Here is an 18572-nt window from a genome sequence, read left to right on the forward strand (position 1 = left end):
TTTATACATAGCCCCTCTATTTCAAGGCACCATAATGTTTGGGACAAATGGCTTCACAGGTGTTCTGATCAGTCAGGTGTATTCAATTGCTTCTTTTCCGCAAGTATAAGAGAGTCTTCAGTATCTTGCCTTGATTCAATGCTTTTGATTGCCTTTGGAGTCTGTTATTGACATTTGTCAGCATATGGACCAGAGTTGTGCATATGAAAGTAAAGAGAGCCATTATGAAGCTGTGAAATATGAAAACACCCTCAGAGACACAGGTCAAAACTTAGATTGTTAAAAATTGTTAAAAATAAAGAGAGCGCTGATGTGCTCGGTAATCACAAAGGGCCTGGTAGGTCAAGGAAAACCTCTACAGTTGAATTCTCATCATAATAACGAAAAGCCCCCAAGCACCTGTCCTATTTCTTCTGCTGCTTCTATCAGCAGTTACATCATCAATGTGAGTGAGACAGTACATGCAGCAGCCATACATGCCCAAATGGTAAACACCATCATGTTTCACAGATGAGGGGGGGGGGGGGTGCTTTGGATCCTGGACAGTTCCTTTTGGCTTCCATACTTGCCATCACTCTGATATGAGTGAATCTTGGTCTCATCTGTCCACAAAACCCATTATCTGTACTGCCAAGCCCCTGGGGATAAATCAAGGGTTACCTGATACACCCCCCACCCCCGCCCTCCCGTTGCCCCAAAGACCCAGGGAGTGACACATCCATCCCACCCCCACTTGCATGACCTGGGCCTCATTCTAGTAAATAATGGGAACATAATGTATTGAGGCTTGTTTTAACTCCTTAAAACCACTTACAACCCTGGGCTTTTTGTAAGAATCTCACCTGTCTTAAATAAACCCCATTATCTCCAAAACTACATACAATACAGACAAGCAGGGACGTACAGAGGTGGTAGCTACAGTGGCTCGAGCCGCTGCCCCTTTGTCCTCCTTGGCTGAAATGCCCCTATGGACCAAATAAATAAATATTATTATTATTATTATTATTATTATTATTATTATTGTTGCTGTTGCTATTGTTATAATTAAGATTACTGTTATTAAACCTAATTAAATTGCCATATTCATAAAACTAAAATGTAAGATAATAGCAGTTTTCATACAATGTCATGATGTAGTGTGCCACCATCAGGGGTGGGGAGGTATGGGGGGGGGGGACTGAGGTTTCTTGGTTTCTTGGCTTGAGCCCCTGCCCCTCAAAATGTCAGTGCATGCCCCTGCAGACAAAGTTTAAAGCTTTAAATAAAGAACACATCTGTACCAAAATAACCAAATCCCCTGATCCCCCCTTACAAGAGTCTCACTCAGTAAACATACAGGACATATTTACTCTGAAAAACAACATAGAAATCCAAAACTTGTTTTGTGGTTTCCTTATTCTGTCATGTTTACATGTACTTCTGATACTGGACAACCAGATTTTTTTCCAATCATACCTCAGGATGTCTACAACACTGGGGAAAAAAGTTTGGAGTTGATTGGACAAAGCAGTAAAATGTGATGTGTGTTTTACCAAAGGAGGGCCAAGTGTACCCCAAACCCTCTCCAAATATCACCAAACCTTACCAATTTTTCCTAGCCATTTTCCACTTACAGAAGGTAATTCTATCAAGGGTGGTATCTTCTGGAACCACAAAACCATAATTTCCGATTGCTAAGCCCTGTATTTCAGTCAAATGGTGTCCTTTCGGAAAGCTTCTGTGCACAAAATCTATTTAAAATTGTTGCTTAACAAACTAACAATCAAACCACTTAGTTTTCCCTTGCTTTGCCCTCTGACGTACTTGTTCTGAACTGCCATGGGAAGGGGAGGGAGGGGGAACCAGCTGCAAGTAGCCCTGTAATTTGTATATGCAAACAGCGGCTGCGTGATAAATCAGGCACTACCAAGGAGAGTGACCGAAATTTCTACATACAGGTGCCCATTCTTAAAGCACAATATTTACTAATTATGCTACTACAACAAAGATGTAACATAATAATAATAATAATAATAATAATAATAATAATTAGCCAACCAGTTCTTAGCACCCTAAATTATCAAATCTTACAAAAGATTTCACAGTGAAGTGTGAAGTGACGCGACTTGTACTCCCTGCCATCCGGGTGAATGGTTCTCGCTCATCCCAACCACAGAGCTTCTCCCACTCAAGCTCCCCAGTGGTGGAACAAACTCCCTGTTCCTCTACAAACCACTCAGTCATTGCCCATTTTCTGCCATGGTCTGAAGACGCATCTCTTGAGACCAGTACCTGGACTAACTATCACTACCCTGCTAATTTGTTCCTAAAGCACTTTCATGTTACACTTGTTTCTCCATCCAGCACTTACATTGCACTTGTATTGTCATCTTGACGTCATGCCTCCTAGTTTGACTTACCATAACTTTCTGACATATGAACTGGACTTAATGTGTTCATGGTCATGGATAACTGTTACATAATGAGTATTGTACCTTATTGGACCTATGTTTTGTAGTTGTTCCAATAACCTTCAATATGCACTTATTGTACATCACTGCAAAATTAATGTAATGTGATAGTAGGCTTGCAGTCCATAACCCCTCATTACAAAGACAGATGCACATTGAGAGTTCTCTGGTGCAAAACCCATAGGCACTAGTCTACAGAGATGTGGAAAAAAGTTATACGTACAAGTGCATGTGTGGCATACACCAAGAAAACGGTACAGGCCTCAATGCTTGATCCCTACAGTGAGGGGTCTGGGTTTATGTTGGTTTTTCTTTCATTTATCACCCGTCTGTAAATCCTTTATATACTCTTTTAGTAAAAGCACTGGCACTAATCTAGCACTAATACATATACTGTATTAGTAAAAAGTGTGTATTTTCCCTGTTACTGGTTATGGATCCAGAACAGGGTATTTCCCAAACCTGTTATTTGCACCTTGAATCAATGACTGATAAAAGCAATAATTTAAGACCTTGCTAATTCAACAACCACCCACCCACAACTAGAGCATTCCAAATGCTCAGATCTAGGCATTCAGGTTCAATGTCAGCATTCCATTTTTTTTAAATCAGTCACCTCTCATTGAAAGCATCTTCAGCATATTAACCACAGGAAAGGATACCATAATTTAAATAAACCAATCTATCATGGTACCTTTAATCAAACTAGCTGGTTATCTTTGGTGATGAAGAGCTTTGGTCAGAGTATTTGTCCCTTCAATTAAGCAAATTGGAATGTAGATGTTCGTGGGAAGCAGAGGGGCTCTGGTGGCCAGGAGAAGACACGCAGCCCCCCATCCATACCTCTGTCTCTGCTGGAATCAAAGAACTTCCTCCAACTGCTGTTCCTGCTAATTTATTAGCATGATTTATTGATCTGTCACTACATCATCACGTTTCTCCTAGCATGTTGCACATTGCTTCGACCCAATGAAGTTCCTGCAATTAGCAGAGCTATTTTGTTTTTTGACGGGTGACCACTATCAGTCCTGATGGCTGTCGCTGAATCAATGAGAGCAAGGCTGCAGGCTGGCCTGGAGTATTGATTAATTCTTTAAAAAACCTGAGTGCATTCAAGGTTGCCTGTTAGAAGGCATTTAATCTCCAAAAGTGTCCACCCACTGATTGATCCCTAATGAAAAAGTATGTAACATGTCCAGCCTTTTGTCAATCTGTGACTGTGATATGTTGGAAGTATCTGTTGATGTTTGGTGTGTGTTCTGGAGCAAAACAGCTGCCTTCAAGTGGGTGCTACACATTTGTGGTAGCTGAACTGAGTTTCCCCATTTTTGATCTAAAGTGCTTTCAGATTATGAAAAGCGCTGTGTAAATGCTATCCATAATTTTTAGCAGACCATGTGCCCTGAATTATTATCATTCTTCTGCCACACCCATGCTATAGAGAACCGTCTTGTGGCAGGGCTCGGTTTGTGGGAGAGGTTCGGGCAGTCTGAGGACCATGCCTACTGGTTTAGTAGGCACACGCACCTGGAGTGCAAACGTAATTAATCCAGGTATTTAAAGTGTGCTTTCTAACCAGTAGGGGTCCGTGACTGAGAAAGAAGCGAAGAGAGAGAGCAACGAACCAGCACGGGTAAAGGCTGAAAAGTGTGCGTAGTTTCATTATTTTGTCTTTATTATTTTAGTTTGTTGTGTTTCTTTATTATTTTTACCCCAGTCCCGTGAGGGTGAAGGGCGAAGCTGTTTTGTTTATTCTGTTCCGGGTTTCAGCACCAAATGTCACACACTCTGAACAGAAGAGTTGGACACAGGCAGATATGAGAATCCAGGAGTTTCCACTTTATTTAACACTTTTAGAGAGAGAGAGACTCAAGTCTCCACAAAACAAACAAAACAGCTTCACCCTTCACCCTCATGGGATTGGGGTAAAAATAATAAAGAAACACAACAAACTAAAATAATAAAGACAAAATAACAAAACTACACACACTTTCCAGCCGTTACCCATGCTGGTTCATTTCTCTCTCTCTCTCTCTCTCTCTCACACACACACACACACACACATTACACACATCTTGCAAATTATTAAAAATCATAAATCACTAGACTGAGTCATCCCTAGCCCATTTCCCTTCCTCCATACATGCCCCAGGCCTGGGATCCATCGCCATACTACACTGTTCCTCTAGGCCAAAGACCAGCTCTGTGCATGCCAGGCTGCCCTTAAACAGAGGAGGGCAGAAAACAGTTCGATAATCACCTCTGCCATTTCACAAATAGTGGAACAAACGCACGCCTGGAGAAAACCTGGCATCAGTTTTAGGACGTTGGAGTCAACAAAGCCACTTCAGACAGAGGGATTTTTTTTTTTGTCAAATAACACCCTTTGACCTGTGACCTGCAAAAAAAAAACCTGTCCAACTCAGGAGTCCACCAGATGTGAAGGATTTCTTGACCCCTGTCTATCATATTATTTGATGTCTCTCTCTCTGCAAATCAGAGTGCTAAAATTCTATTCTATGTTAAGATGAAGCCCAAACATGTTTAATGTTCAATCTTTTACATTAAATCCATACATTTACTTGGGGTATCCTTTTCGAATTCTAAAAACCTAACATCCTCTGGATTCCTTTTCTATATCTTTTTAAAAAGTGCAACATCAATTTCAAAATCCACTTTGTTGTAAACAAAAAAGGAAATGTAAAAAGACTCCACTAAAATGGAACATTTTAAGTATAAACTGTATTTCATTTTCTTTCAACTGTGATGGACAACTCATAGCCCTACAGAGCATATGAAAGTTCAAAATCGCTTCTCCAATTTTTAAATTGGGTGATTGACAATTACTGTCAAATTAAAGACCTTTCAATAATATACCTGTTATCAAAGGCAGAAATCCTAACAACTCAACTTACTTTTCTTGAGCACATAATTTAGCTATTTTTTGAACAGATACACACTGCCATCAACAATGGCCAAAGGACTGGACGCATTTTTATTGATTTTAGGAAAGCATTTGATATGGTTAATCATACATCTCTTTTGTCACACTCCTACACTCTGAAATTTGTATTTATCCCTTCATTGCATTTCATTGAATTGCTACTTATCTTGCCACCTGAAATAAATTTGTAAGAATTCATGCAATTCACTCAAACCTATCTCTTTGTGCCATTGAGTTCCGACATGGTTCTCTACTTGGACTGCTTCGTTTTCTTTTGGCTATAAATGGTTTACCTAGAGCTTGCATCCTCAGAATCAGGTGCTGTACTTGTGTGCCAAATTATGTGAGAATCGAACAGAGCATTCATGAGTTACAGCTATTTTAGTAAAAAATGGCCATGACCACAACTGTTGATTTTTTATATAGTGGCCAAATTGTTGCGAAAAGTCAACTTTTTTTTATAATAATTGAGCTTCAGACTCACCAGATACTTTCTAAGCTTAATTTGATGACAATAGGCCAAATGGCCCCAGGTAGGTTGCGCTGCCTGGACCCATAAAAACATCCTCATAAACTAAGTAACAGTACTCCATATTATGTACTAGTGTAAACTAGTAAACTACTGTGTACTGTTTATTCCATACTAAGAGAGACATTAGTATGAATTGAGTATACCACAGATCTGCAGCCATGAGTAGCCTGTTAAAAAAAACCTTGTAAACAGTTCTAAACACATGACATTATTCATTAATATATATATTTTTTATCCATGGTTGCAATAAATGAAAATTTTAACATGAACCATTGGATAATTATCCTTTTAATGTCATTGCTTTCTTTCCAAATGTTCCACTTTTAGTTATTACTGTCCACATTTATATTTTTATTAATGTGCCAAGCAAAGTCCCACAAGAAAACTCCCACATACTAACCCTTCAGGGTTGCTACCCATTCTTTACATTATGGAATCATCCCAAATAGAATGATAAAATGTTGGATTCCTTACTGAATAGATATGGGGTGCACTTTGTTTCATATTTTCCTTTATAATTTTGTCATCAAAGGTTGTAATGGCGATGTGCCTTGCTTTTGAATTTGCCTCAAAAGTACCTAGCATGCTAATGTTCAATAACATGTCAGTTAAAAGTAGAAGGAGCTGCTATCATGATTGTGTCATCAGACATAATTCCTTGCAATCACACCATAGAATTGTTTGCTCAGATGACAACATGAGGAGCAACCTCAACCAATTATGCGCACTCAGAAATTTTTGCTATACTTTTCACATACTCAAAATGAACGTTGAGATGGCAGGTATGCCATCCCGCCAAGTTACGCCTTGGCGGGGTGGCATGCCCCATAACTTTACAGTACCGAGAGTTTGGCACTTTTCAGGGTTCCCCACAACAGCCACAGACACTCAGCCATTAAAAACATTAAATTCTGTACATTCTCACCCCATTTCAACAGACAGAATTCATGAACAACTTCACATGTCCACACAATAAAGCCCCAAACTAAGGGGATTTTGCATTTTCTCCTTCTTCTTTTTCCTGCCGCCTATCCCACAAACAAAATGTCTCCACATTGTCTATGGATCATGAAGTCACAGGTTCAAGCCCTGCCTCAAGCAAGTTTCTTAAACATGCTTTGTTGCTCACTAATAATTGTCTATTACTTCTCAACAATTGCCTTTGCACCACATCTACCCGGCGTTCACCGAACATACACACTACATTATGACGTACCATCTAGACATTCAGTTAACCGGCTACAATATCGCCAGGCCATATGGATTCAACTGGAGCTCAGCTGTGCTTACTGGCCTGTGTTTTTCTTTAAAACTACGGACTATGAAATTTCACACATTGAATAGTTATGTCATGGTGGCGCACTGCCAAAGTTACAGACTAGAAAGCCAGGTTGAAAGATCAAATCCCACCTCGCCCTCAACCAGATATTTTCATATTTTACACTAACATTTTCTTACACTTATATTTTCTTTACCAAAAGTCACTCACGGCCAGCCATATGCATTTCATGATGGCAAATGTATTTATTTTTTTTAAAAGTTACACCATCTGACCACTGTGCCATTTCTACCAACTATATTTCTCCAATTGGCTACTGTAGAAAACATTCTTATCAGAAAAAAACACATTTCTACATTCATGTTACCCCACCCTGTTCTCTATCTACCCACATACAAACAATTACTATGTATGTACTGTCTGCAACTCCCCATTAAAACATTACATTTCAAATCATGACTCAATCATAATTTTAACTACTAGTACTGAACATGAGAAAAGTACACCAGTGCAATAAATTTCCTACACATTATCACACTTTACTTCACCCACCACTTTAACGAGTGATTTCTTATACCGTTTGTTATATATACCATTCATAAGGTAACTCATCTCAGGCGGCAGTGTAGTATAATGGGAGTTGGTCTTATAACCTAAAGGTCACAGGTTTGATGCTCCAGCCAGACACTGCTGTTGTATTCTTGAGCAAGGTCCATTACTTCAGTATATACACCGATCAGCCACAATATTAAAACCACCTGATTTTTTCTGATTTCATTTTTTATTTTCTCTGTTTGTAATCAAACAATGCACACGTGGTCAAAGTGCAGACTCCGAGCTTTTATTAAAGGGTATTCTTATACATTTTGGTTTCACCATGTAGTAATTACAGCAATTTTTATACATAGTCCCCCATTTCAGTGTTTTTGACAAATTAATATAATGTCAAATAAGAGTCATGTTTTGTATTTGGTTGCATATCCTTTGCATGCCATGACTTCCTGATGTCTGTGACCAACATCATCAGAGTCTGGATATCTTATTGTCAGGTTGTCCTACAAGCGATACAAAAACTCTTTGCATTTGAATGGACCTCTATGGGAATTTGGGGGTGGGACTAGATTCAGCTGTAAATTATGCTGATACAGTATGGAACACATTTGTTAGCTAAATGGCTTTAAGTCATCAAGGGTCCAAGGTATCAAATGAGCCTCAAAACATTGTGCTGCTGCCAGATATGCAGTAGATACTACAAGCATTGTTTCTCCTGATTAATTTTTCTGTTGAACTCAATGGAAAAAATATTCAGGAGAAACAATGCTTGTAGTATCCACACGCTGGCATGTTTTTTTAGTTCAGTCCACAAATTTTCTATGGGATTCAGGTCAGGGCCTTGTGATGGCCACTTCAATACTTTCACTTTGTTGTCTTTAAGCCATTTTGTTATAGCTTTGGTGGTATGCTTAGGATCAATGTCCTGCTGAACGACCCAGTTGCGACCAAGTTTTAACTTTCTAGCTGATGTTTTGAGGTGTTACTTCAGTATATCTACTGAAGTATGATGCCATCTATTTTCTGAAGTGCACCACTCCCTTTTCCAGCAAAACACCCCCACAACATGATGCTGCCACCCCCATGCTTCACAGTTGGGATGGTGTTCTTCAGATTAAATGCCATGCCCTTTTTCTCCATACATAGCCCTGATCATTATGGCCAAACAGCTAAATTTTTGTTTCATCTGACCAGAGAACACTCCTCCAAAAGGCTAGGTCTTCATCCTGGTGATCACCTGCAAACTTCATTCTGGCTCTTTTATGCTGGTCTTGGAGTAGGGACTACTTCCTTGCATGACAGCCATTACAATCTAGGATTTTCTTAATGGTGGATGTAGATACTTTTGTACGTGATGCCCCCAACTCCTTCACTAGTTCCTTTTATGTTGTCTTGGTGTTCAGTTGAACCTTTCAGACCAAAGTTTGTTTAGACCTGGGAGTTAATTTGTGCCCCCTTCTTGTACAATGCAGTGTCTGTTTTGTTGGAGTCTGTTGCGTGGGGGGGGTGGTTTGTTGGAGTATGTCGAGCAGGGGGGGGGGGGGGGTTTGGGGGGTTCGCTTGGTAAAATCCTCCTTACATTACATTGTTATGAAATGTTCTGTTGCCATTCCATTTAACATTTATACTGCTAGTTCCGCGATAGGGCATGAATAACGTAATTACAAAAATAATGTTATTTACCTTAGATAAACATTGGATCGTGTGGGCCCCCCCCCTCGTGATCATGTGGCCCGAAATAACCGCATAGAGCATTTATGCCATGGGCAGGCCCTGGTTATTGAAACTGAGAATTGAAATTGAATATCTTTAGCTTAGGTGTATGTAAACTTTTGGCCTCAACTATAGTATACAGGAGCACCAGATTTTCTAAAAAATCCTCACCAGGTCTCTGAGACTGAGAAGAATGTTAAAGAACAAACAAACAAACATCTTCCAGTGCCCCACAGCATGCCTTTCTGGATCTATATGGTGGGTGGCAGCATTTATTTCTGGGTAAAAATAGAATGCACTTCCCAGAGCTTGCCTTCTGTGAGGAAATATTATCCCTGAGCTAAAAGGGATCTTCAATTCTCTATGGGGAACTTGCCCCCAATACCCCCATCATCCCATCTCATGTGGCTGCCTCAGACAGGCACACTCCCTCTTTATGTACCCCACACTCCTTCTGAGGATGAACATTTCAACCCAGTAGTGTCCCTCAATAAAAAATTTTTTACAGCATTCAGTAAGTTTATGAAACCTATGCTTATGGGGGTAACACTACAATTTTGGCTTTAACTAATGTAGTTGTTAACTACTAACTAGCCGTACAGATTACTGTAAAATCAGTACAGCTTTGTTAATGTATTTGTACATCATTAATTCATGTTAACACTACATCAGTTAAGGCCAGTTCATAGTGGGATTTAAAAAAAAAAAAACTATTAATGTATTTTGTTATGGTTAACTAATTATAAGTTATGAGTTATCTTATGTTTTGATGAAAACATAAGATACATTAGTTCATTTATTTGGTAACTACTAACCAGACCTGGGTATTTCACACTGTTTATTTCACAGAATTCATGAGCTACTGTCAAAATTATTATAAAAATTTACCCCAACATCCTTCCCACCACTGTAAAAGAAATTGTGCTGATAACTAAAAGCAGTGAAAGTTTTTCCAAGATGTCCCATAACCTCTCCAAATTACACATTTCAGAAAATGTTTTGAACATGTTATCTACACCACAAAACAAGTTTTCTTCACTCAAAATCACGTATGATTAACAGATAACAGAAGCTAATCAATTTGAACATGTTTTGAGGGTCAATATCATAATATCTTACAAGAATTAAAGCTATGTTGAATGTTGAAATACGTATGTTAGCTGGCACGAATTATAGCAGAAAACTAATATTAGTTTGGCTTGAACTCCCATTGCTCCTGCTAACATTACTGCTGAGAATGTTACTCACATTGCCAGAGTCCGATAGTCTCTCTCTTTTGCAAAGCTTCTATCTGTGTCTGTGGCAACTGCAGAAGCCGATTGTAGCTTGCAGATGAGAGTGTAATGTTCACCTTCTGAAAGTTCCATCAATGTCAATCAATGGAAAACTTTCCGATGTGAAATTGTAAATATCAAAAAAATATATTTATGATATTGACAGAAAAAGCACAAGCAGCTAGGTGAAGCTACTTGTCAAACTTGATAGGTCTAGCTGAAAAGCTGTAGGAGGAGTAGCATACAGAATGTTGGTGTGGAATAAAATGAAATAATAAGGCAAACACAAAACTCTCTTTTTCAGTGAACTAACATGCCCACCAGTGGGGCTATTGCTTTGTCTAGCATCCCATCTTCGAGCAAATATCCATTGTATAAATATGAAAATAAAGCCTCTAATTGAGATCTGCTTTTTCAAGCTCTTTAATTAGTTCTGTCACAGTGTAAAACCTTTTTCTCCAATCTGCCACAATTATAAATCCATTTTATGGCACAATGGTAAGTTGTTCTAAGACCTACCTAGTTCCAGGCTGCACGCACTCCTTACTTGTCAGCACAATCCACTTTACACATGCCCCCTTGTGAATAGCTGGACCCATTGATACAATTTGTTTAATTTGTTCCATGAATCGATTGATCTATAAGTAAACTTATAGCTGTTCAGATAAGCAAATGCCTGCTATACAAAATACTACTGTATTAAAGTAGCACCTGATCAAGGTGACGGCTTTAGCATTTACATTGACAAAAGAGCCATAAAGATGCAAGTATTGGATATACCCAGGGGTTAAATTGGGATTTGGGAGGTGGGTGGACCCTGAGATCCAGTGGGAGGTGGGTGAAAAAAGGTACAAACCAATGAATGTCTCAGCTCAAAATAATTGTATCTTTAATGTATTGTGCACATAATTGTAATTAAGGAAAACAATGTTTTAAAAAGAATGTATACTATTGATGCAAGCTTTTACATAATGTATTTCAAGTTTATTGAGTGTCATTAATTCTGAGAATTTTTTTTACCCACTAAAATAATTGGTCATCCTCCTCTTGTCCTCACTTTCATCCATCTTTCTTAAACTGGTGAGGCGCAAAACTTTCCTTTAAACTAATCATTGATCTCAAACTGTTTTAATTAATTTTCAGTGATTAACAAGCATGCAAACATCTGACTAATCAATTGGAAAGGGACACAGCTTCTTCGCATTGTGTTAGGGAGATTAAATGATAACTGATTTTTCTAAATCGCATTTTTAATCACTAAGCAGTGGCGGAATCTTCCCCTGATTTTTCTTGAGTATCAATACAATTAATCCACAAAATAGGCTACTCAATACTATCATATATAGCCAGCTCTCCCCAAGTAGGCAGTTTTAGCGAGTAGCCTAGGCCTTATAGCCTACATTTATTTTCATTTGCAGTACGAAATTGTGCACATTTTTAATCAACATTATTTGCGGATACATGCACTTTTTTCTCCGCACTCGTATTCATGGCAAATATCTGCAATGCGTAGATTGTAAACAAAATTGAAGTGCAGGTTTTGTTTTTGCTGGTTATTCCGAAAGCTAACACGGTAGATAACAGACTGGTGTATCTTGTTTGTTAAGTGTAGACTACTTGGTGATTAAAACTGATTTTTAACGGATAAATTGAATTTCTGATTTAATCCCCCTAACACAGTCTGAAGACACTGTGTGTTAGGCTACTTGCCATTTGATTAATCCAATGGCACCCTTGATTATAAAGGAAAATTACTAATGAAAACAGGTTGAGATCAATGATTAGTTTAAAGGAAAGTTTTGCGCCCCACCGATTTTCAGCTCACCAGTCGCCGCTGAATAAAATGTTATGTACGTGGGAAATATTCAATCCTAGCTTAGCTGCTGACCAGCAACCTACTGATTTTGCTCAAGCAATCAAAGTTGCCGTAAATAATAGCCAGCATTCGTGGGGGCAGTTTATTCATCTCTCTTTTAAATGTTGCATAGATGAAATTACATGTTAATGAAATTACCTACCGCGTCCGCTTCCAAACAATCAAGACAATCAACAATATTTTTCTTTCTGTGCCTGTCTATATAAACGACTGTTCCGAGTTTTTTTTCTTCAGATTTATGATTGGTTGAGCGAGTAACTGGCTAGAGGGAACACATGGACTGGAGCATAGGAAAAATGGACTGGATTGTCATAGCTATTTGTAAAACTGCCGGTCAAAATTATTGTCCACCCACGTCCACCCTCAATTTAACCCCTGGATATACCGAAAATGAATGCAATGCAAGTACATCACTGTGTGATGTGGGTTTTGTGTGTAATAAGTGATTGGGGGATGGGGAGGCTCATTTTATTTTCTGCCATTTATTGCTCTGAGGGTTGATAAGGGAAGAAGTTTGTTGTTGGCCAGAAAGAGGTCTCCTGCAAGTGCTGAGCTTGGCATTTTGGATCTTTGCTTTATCCACATTCCATGGGCGCCCACACCCATACCACTAGGGGGCAGGGTAGAAAGGGTCACACAGATTTTGATACTATCTGGAGGTTATTTGTCTCTGAACTTTTGATTTTCCACAAATGGTTTCATTGATCAGGTATCCACATTCAAGAATTTATTGATTTTGGCTATAGGTCTGAAAATGTATCAATAAAAAATGTAATTATAATAATAATAATGAATAATATAATCTCTTTTTTTTTTATTATTTGCCACAGCACTTTACCAAAAATTTACCTGCATTAGTTGTTTGAGAACTATTCTTATTTATTAAATATTTAAATAAATATGGAATATAATTTTGTTGTAGCCTGCATAGCTCTTTCTGACATAAGAGGATAAATCAACTGTTATTAGACATTACAAGTACTTAATGAACTGCTATTAAGATTGGAAGAAAAAGCATACACAGGGGCACTCCAGGGCTTGTATTCATAAAGTATTTTAGGGTATATACTTTGCCAGTTTTGCCATTATTAGCTCAAAAAGGATAATATTAGACAATGGACCAGGGAAAACTGATCGTAGGTCACCACTCTAACTCGAAGCTGTAATATAGAGTACTGCAAGAGACAGGCCAAGGTAAGGCAGTTGAAAAGAAACAGCAACTTTTTTTCGTTGAGCTTCTTTCCCACAAGTGCAAATCTGTTCACAGGGGCCAATTTGTCGGGTCTGAGAGTCACCCTCAAACAATCAGCTTTAAAATAAGATTCTCCAGTCAGTCTTTGCACTGTGACTACACAGTCAATACAATAGAAACAGTAGATTAAACAATAGCTTCCAGTCTCTTACTATCCCACATCTTCATTTTCCCATATTTCTATGGATCATGGTCGTGGCATAAAATGGCTGCCCTCACATGCAGTGTATCCAGGGCAGTAATGATGGTGTTGAAGGCCGGTGAAACCTTCCCATCCTCCGTTGGGGTAGGAGGTGATGGGATGGGACATTTCTGTTCCACATGAGCTTCTCCCTGTCACTGCCACGTGTCCTTGGCTGCCCTCTGACATTATGCCAAAGAAACAAACAACTGGACACTGTCACGTGTCAGCAGCTAATCGACTGAGAGTTCACAGTACCTCCTTTGGAAAAGGAGTTACTTTTGACCATGTACTCTATGCTGATTGAACATATTTACACTGATATACAGATAACCTGTGCAAACTCCAAGAGCAACTTAATCCCTCTCAGTAGAAGTACTCAAGGTCCCAGAAAGCATAAGTACTCCCTGTACAAATTAGTGCTGGGACCATTTAATTGAGCAAATGAGTAGAAAAACGTAATTGTAAAATAAAAAAGGCACAACCAATATACGACCAGTATACCACAACAACAAAAAAACAATAAACAAAAAAGTATACGTGCGTGTGTGTTTGTGAACTGTACGCGTGTGTGTGTGACGGGGGTGCATTGGTGCAATTTTTAATGTATATCTGCCCACTCATATGTGGTGTATTCACATTTACCCCCTCCCCATTTAAACTTAATAGCTTCCATTTATTATGTCTCTCCGCCATGTAATGAAGGTATGTACAAGCTATGGGGTAGTAGCAGGTATAGTTCAGGAGTTCAAGCTGGGTTCTTCAGGTGGGAGTTTGAAGCAGTCAAGCCACAGATATACCAGTCCAGCTCACGGATTTAATCATTTCATTATGTTCTAGTGAGAAGACTTCATGTATTACACAAGCACTCATACACATTTAATGTTATGTTAATAACCTAGTTAAAAATGTTAAATTATCATAGAAAATGTTTTTTTTTTCTCATATCAATAGTTTAATTAACTAGTGTTAATCTTAAAAAATATTCACTAGAATTAATCCTGTTATGGTTTTAAGCTTTTGTTTCATAATATTATTTTGGGAGTCAAAAGTAACAATATCTTTATGTTACATGGGCATATAAACACACATATTTATACAGTATATGTCGAAGAATGATGACTTTATATTTTATATTCATTTCAGCCAGGCAAATTTAAATCTAGCTAATTTCTGTTTACTCAAACAGTCTTAAATTAAAACAGAAAAATTGAGTTTCCTTAAGTATTACTGTTAAAAGAAAGAAGATAAAGAAGAATTAATCATTTATACATGGTTTTCCTGTTTTCTATGCCTAACGTGAAATACTGCTTTTGCATTCAATGCTGACAAGTCTTCACTAAAACCACTTAAATGCAATGCTTAAGGGTTTCCCATATGATTAAGAAATTATTTCCTTTAAACACACCCTGGGTAGTTTTTGCTTTTTGCTTCCAGATTAATTGGGCTAGTATATTTTTTATTGCCTATTTACCCCGGGTAACAGGTCAAAACAATACCATGGTGAACATGAACACTGAATATACATATTCACAACATGCACATACATACCGTACACACACACATCAGTGTGTTTGAGAAAATCATAAAATGTCCCACCCCTCCAAATACCACACCGTCCCACTTCCCCACAACTGTCATTCACTCTGAAGCAGAATGCTCTTCTCTTCTCATTGAAAGCTTTGGGATTTTCATTATTTTTACATTGAAATTGTAATTAAGCATCCATGCTCAGATATATTTTGTGTAGGCTGATCAGGAGCACAGTCGCAGAGAGAAAACAGCATCATACTCAGAGACGAACTGTAAGGCTGACACAGAGAATGACATTAGTGTTAGAAACCGACTACCCATGGGCTTTGTTGTGACAGACCTACAGATTTTGAAAGGTTGCAAGAGTTTCACATTCTAATTCATTCTGATACCTGCTGATCTGAGCATAAAGATGTGATCCATTCACCACTGAATTCAGGACATCAAGCTCCAGAGAAGGCAGTATTGTCTGAAAGAATTTACTTGAAAATATTTCTGGAGACTAAAACACCGAAGTACACCATAAGCTATGTTAGGTACTAACATAGGCACTATAGTACCTTTAAAAAGATTTGGCATAAAATTTGGGCTTAAAAATGTTGGCTCTTCAACATCACTTAATGGATTTCGAAATTAGGCTCATATTTAAACAAAGAATTTAAATATCAAAATGAAGTAATCCTAGAGGACACTGACATACACACACACTCGCACACACACATGAGATGAGACCCTCATGGATCAATCTCTTCCGACAGTTGAGGGCCCAGAACAAGGATGATTAAAGGCCTGAAACGCAAGCCTTGCGGGCCCCAAGACCCCCAGCTTGTACAAGCTGGCATTTTGCAGCTCCCCAAGGCTTCCTCTGCTATCAGTGTGGCTATTTGTATACATGCGGCTATTTACAGTGCATACTGCATAGCACATGCGCACACACACAGACACACATGCACGTCATTATTAATGGTAGACAGCTGGTTTTTTTGTGGCAACGCTCCTGACTTTGCCACTTTGCTGAATAATATGCTCAAACAAGCTACTACATGGTTCACTTGAGTCCTTTTTGTTTACACAAGTCTCTTGTACCTCATTTAAAAATGATGAATTGGTTATTTTAGACTAGAAAAATCAGGGGAAATGACACGAATGAGAGCTTTATGCACATCCAAACATTGATATCCAATGAAGCCTCTGACATATGGCACATTTTCAATTTGCAGCACCCTCTTGAACAGTGATTTCAGCATTGATCTACAGGAGACATACGTACCTACATACCTCGAGTGATTTGCAGAACTGCGAGCATGCTCACACACATCTCATGCAAGTACCTCTCTCTGATTTACACTGCTGCACATATGAGAGCATCAAGCTACTACACCACAAAAATCACCAAGCAGCTCCACCTCATCTACATTCCTACTTGCTTGGAGTATACGCAGCTCTGAGATCACCATAAATGAGTCAACAGACACAAAGATACGTGAATGAATTAATGAAAAAGAAATGGAAACTGAAACGTTTGTGAGAGGAGCTCTGTTGGAAGCCTGCACCCCCCCTTAGTGTCTCCAGACTTACCTCACGATGCTCTGTACCAGAGTCGATCCCTGGCTGCTAATGCCTTTAATGACGATATCGCTGTGTGCAGCTCTTTCTCGCTGTCAAGAGAGGGATTGTTATCCAGTAGTACGCTCCCGGTCTGTCTCTCAGCCTTACTGTGTGTGAGTGTGTGTGTGTCCTCAGGTTCCCTCAGCCTGATTCACGCATGGCCATGAGTCTGGGGAGAGAGGGAGGGGGAGAGCGAAGATTTTCCCACTGCTATAGCTCTCCTGTAGGTTTTTAGAGAAGAGGGAGTGTGTCACAGGGACGGGGGGGAGGAAGGGAGGGGAATTCTGTGACAGAAGGCTGTAAAGAGGGATAGTAAAGTGCAGTGGAGGAAGGACCTGGCATGCAGAAATCCTGGCATGCTTGCTAAATTTAAACTAACCAGCCTTGCTTCTCACTTCTCCTCACACCTCTGCCTCTTTCTTGTTCTCACTGTCTCTCTAGCCTCTCATTCATTGTTTGTGTTTCTATCGCTTGCTCACTCTCTTTCTCTCTGTATCTTGCCTTTTCTCTCCATCTCTCCGTCCTTTCCTACCTCCCTTTGTCTCTCCCTCCTGCCTTCCCTCTCTCTGTCTCTTTCTCCACATAACCAGATGGTCAGACAGGAACCCAGGACTCTCCCAAAGGGTAAGAGAAGTGAGGGATGGACATAGTGATACATGCAATGACATGAATAATAATACCAATACCATAACAATCACCAAATTAATTTTAATTCCAAGTGTTACGGTGTTAAGATGGGAGAGGAGCCAAGAGGCTATCTGAAGAGGTGGGATCCAGTTTGTATCAGAAGGCTTTCATGCAGTAATACTGTAAGTGAACTGTACAGAGTAGAGGGACAGCAGCAGTAGCTATGGTCAATTGGGTTGACACAGGTAAGAAAGTTGACACGGCAGGGGTCAGGGCCTGAGTGCTTTTATTAAGACGCTGCATGCAGCTGAGGTCACATTCATGGCACATTCTGCATCTCTGAGTCGCTGAGACAAGAACCTGGTGGATGTTGCTATGGAAAGCCCAAAGCTGTATCATTTACTTAATTTTTTTAAATAAAAATTTTAAAACATTATTGATAGATAAACATACATACAAACATAACATACAACTCAAAACATCACATCGATTTTCATATGAGTTCAGACTACCTCAGAACCACTGTGTTGCAGTTCAGTAGTAATAATAATCTTCAATCATCAATCATAATAATAATAATAATAATAATAATAATAATAATAGTTACAATGATAAAAAATCGTAAGTGGTGAGAGTAATAATAGCATTACTAATAACAATAATAATAATAACAGTAAGAGTAATAATAATAACGCTAATAATCATGAATAATAAGTGATAACTGTAATAACAAATAATTATAATAATAATA

General features: G+C 38.9%; 1 protein-coding gene across 1 annotated transcript in view; it reads right to left on the reverse strand.

Moving 5' to 3' along the window:
* The window catches only part of filip1l (filamin A interacting protein 1-like), a 124780-nt gene extending 107316 nt beyond the window's left edge, over positions 1–17464 (reverse strand). The window contains exon 1 of the mRNA XM_035411136.1: positions 17165–17464. The gene's annotated coding sequence lies outside the window, so the exon portion shown is untranslated. The remainder of the gene's footprint in view (positions 1–17164) is intronic.
* Between the last annotated feature and the right edge of the window lie 1108 nt (positions 17465–18572).

This window comes from Anguilla anguilla, chromosome 3 (assembly GCF_013347855.1).
Source record: "Anguilla anguilla isolate fAngAng1 chromosome 3, fAngAng1.pri, whole genome shotgun sequence".
NCBI classification, from domain to species: Eukaryota; Metazoa; Chordata; class Actinopteri; order Anguilliformes; family Anguillidae; genus Anguilla; species Anguilla anguilla.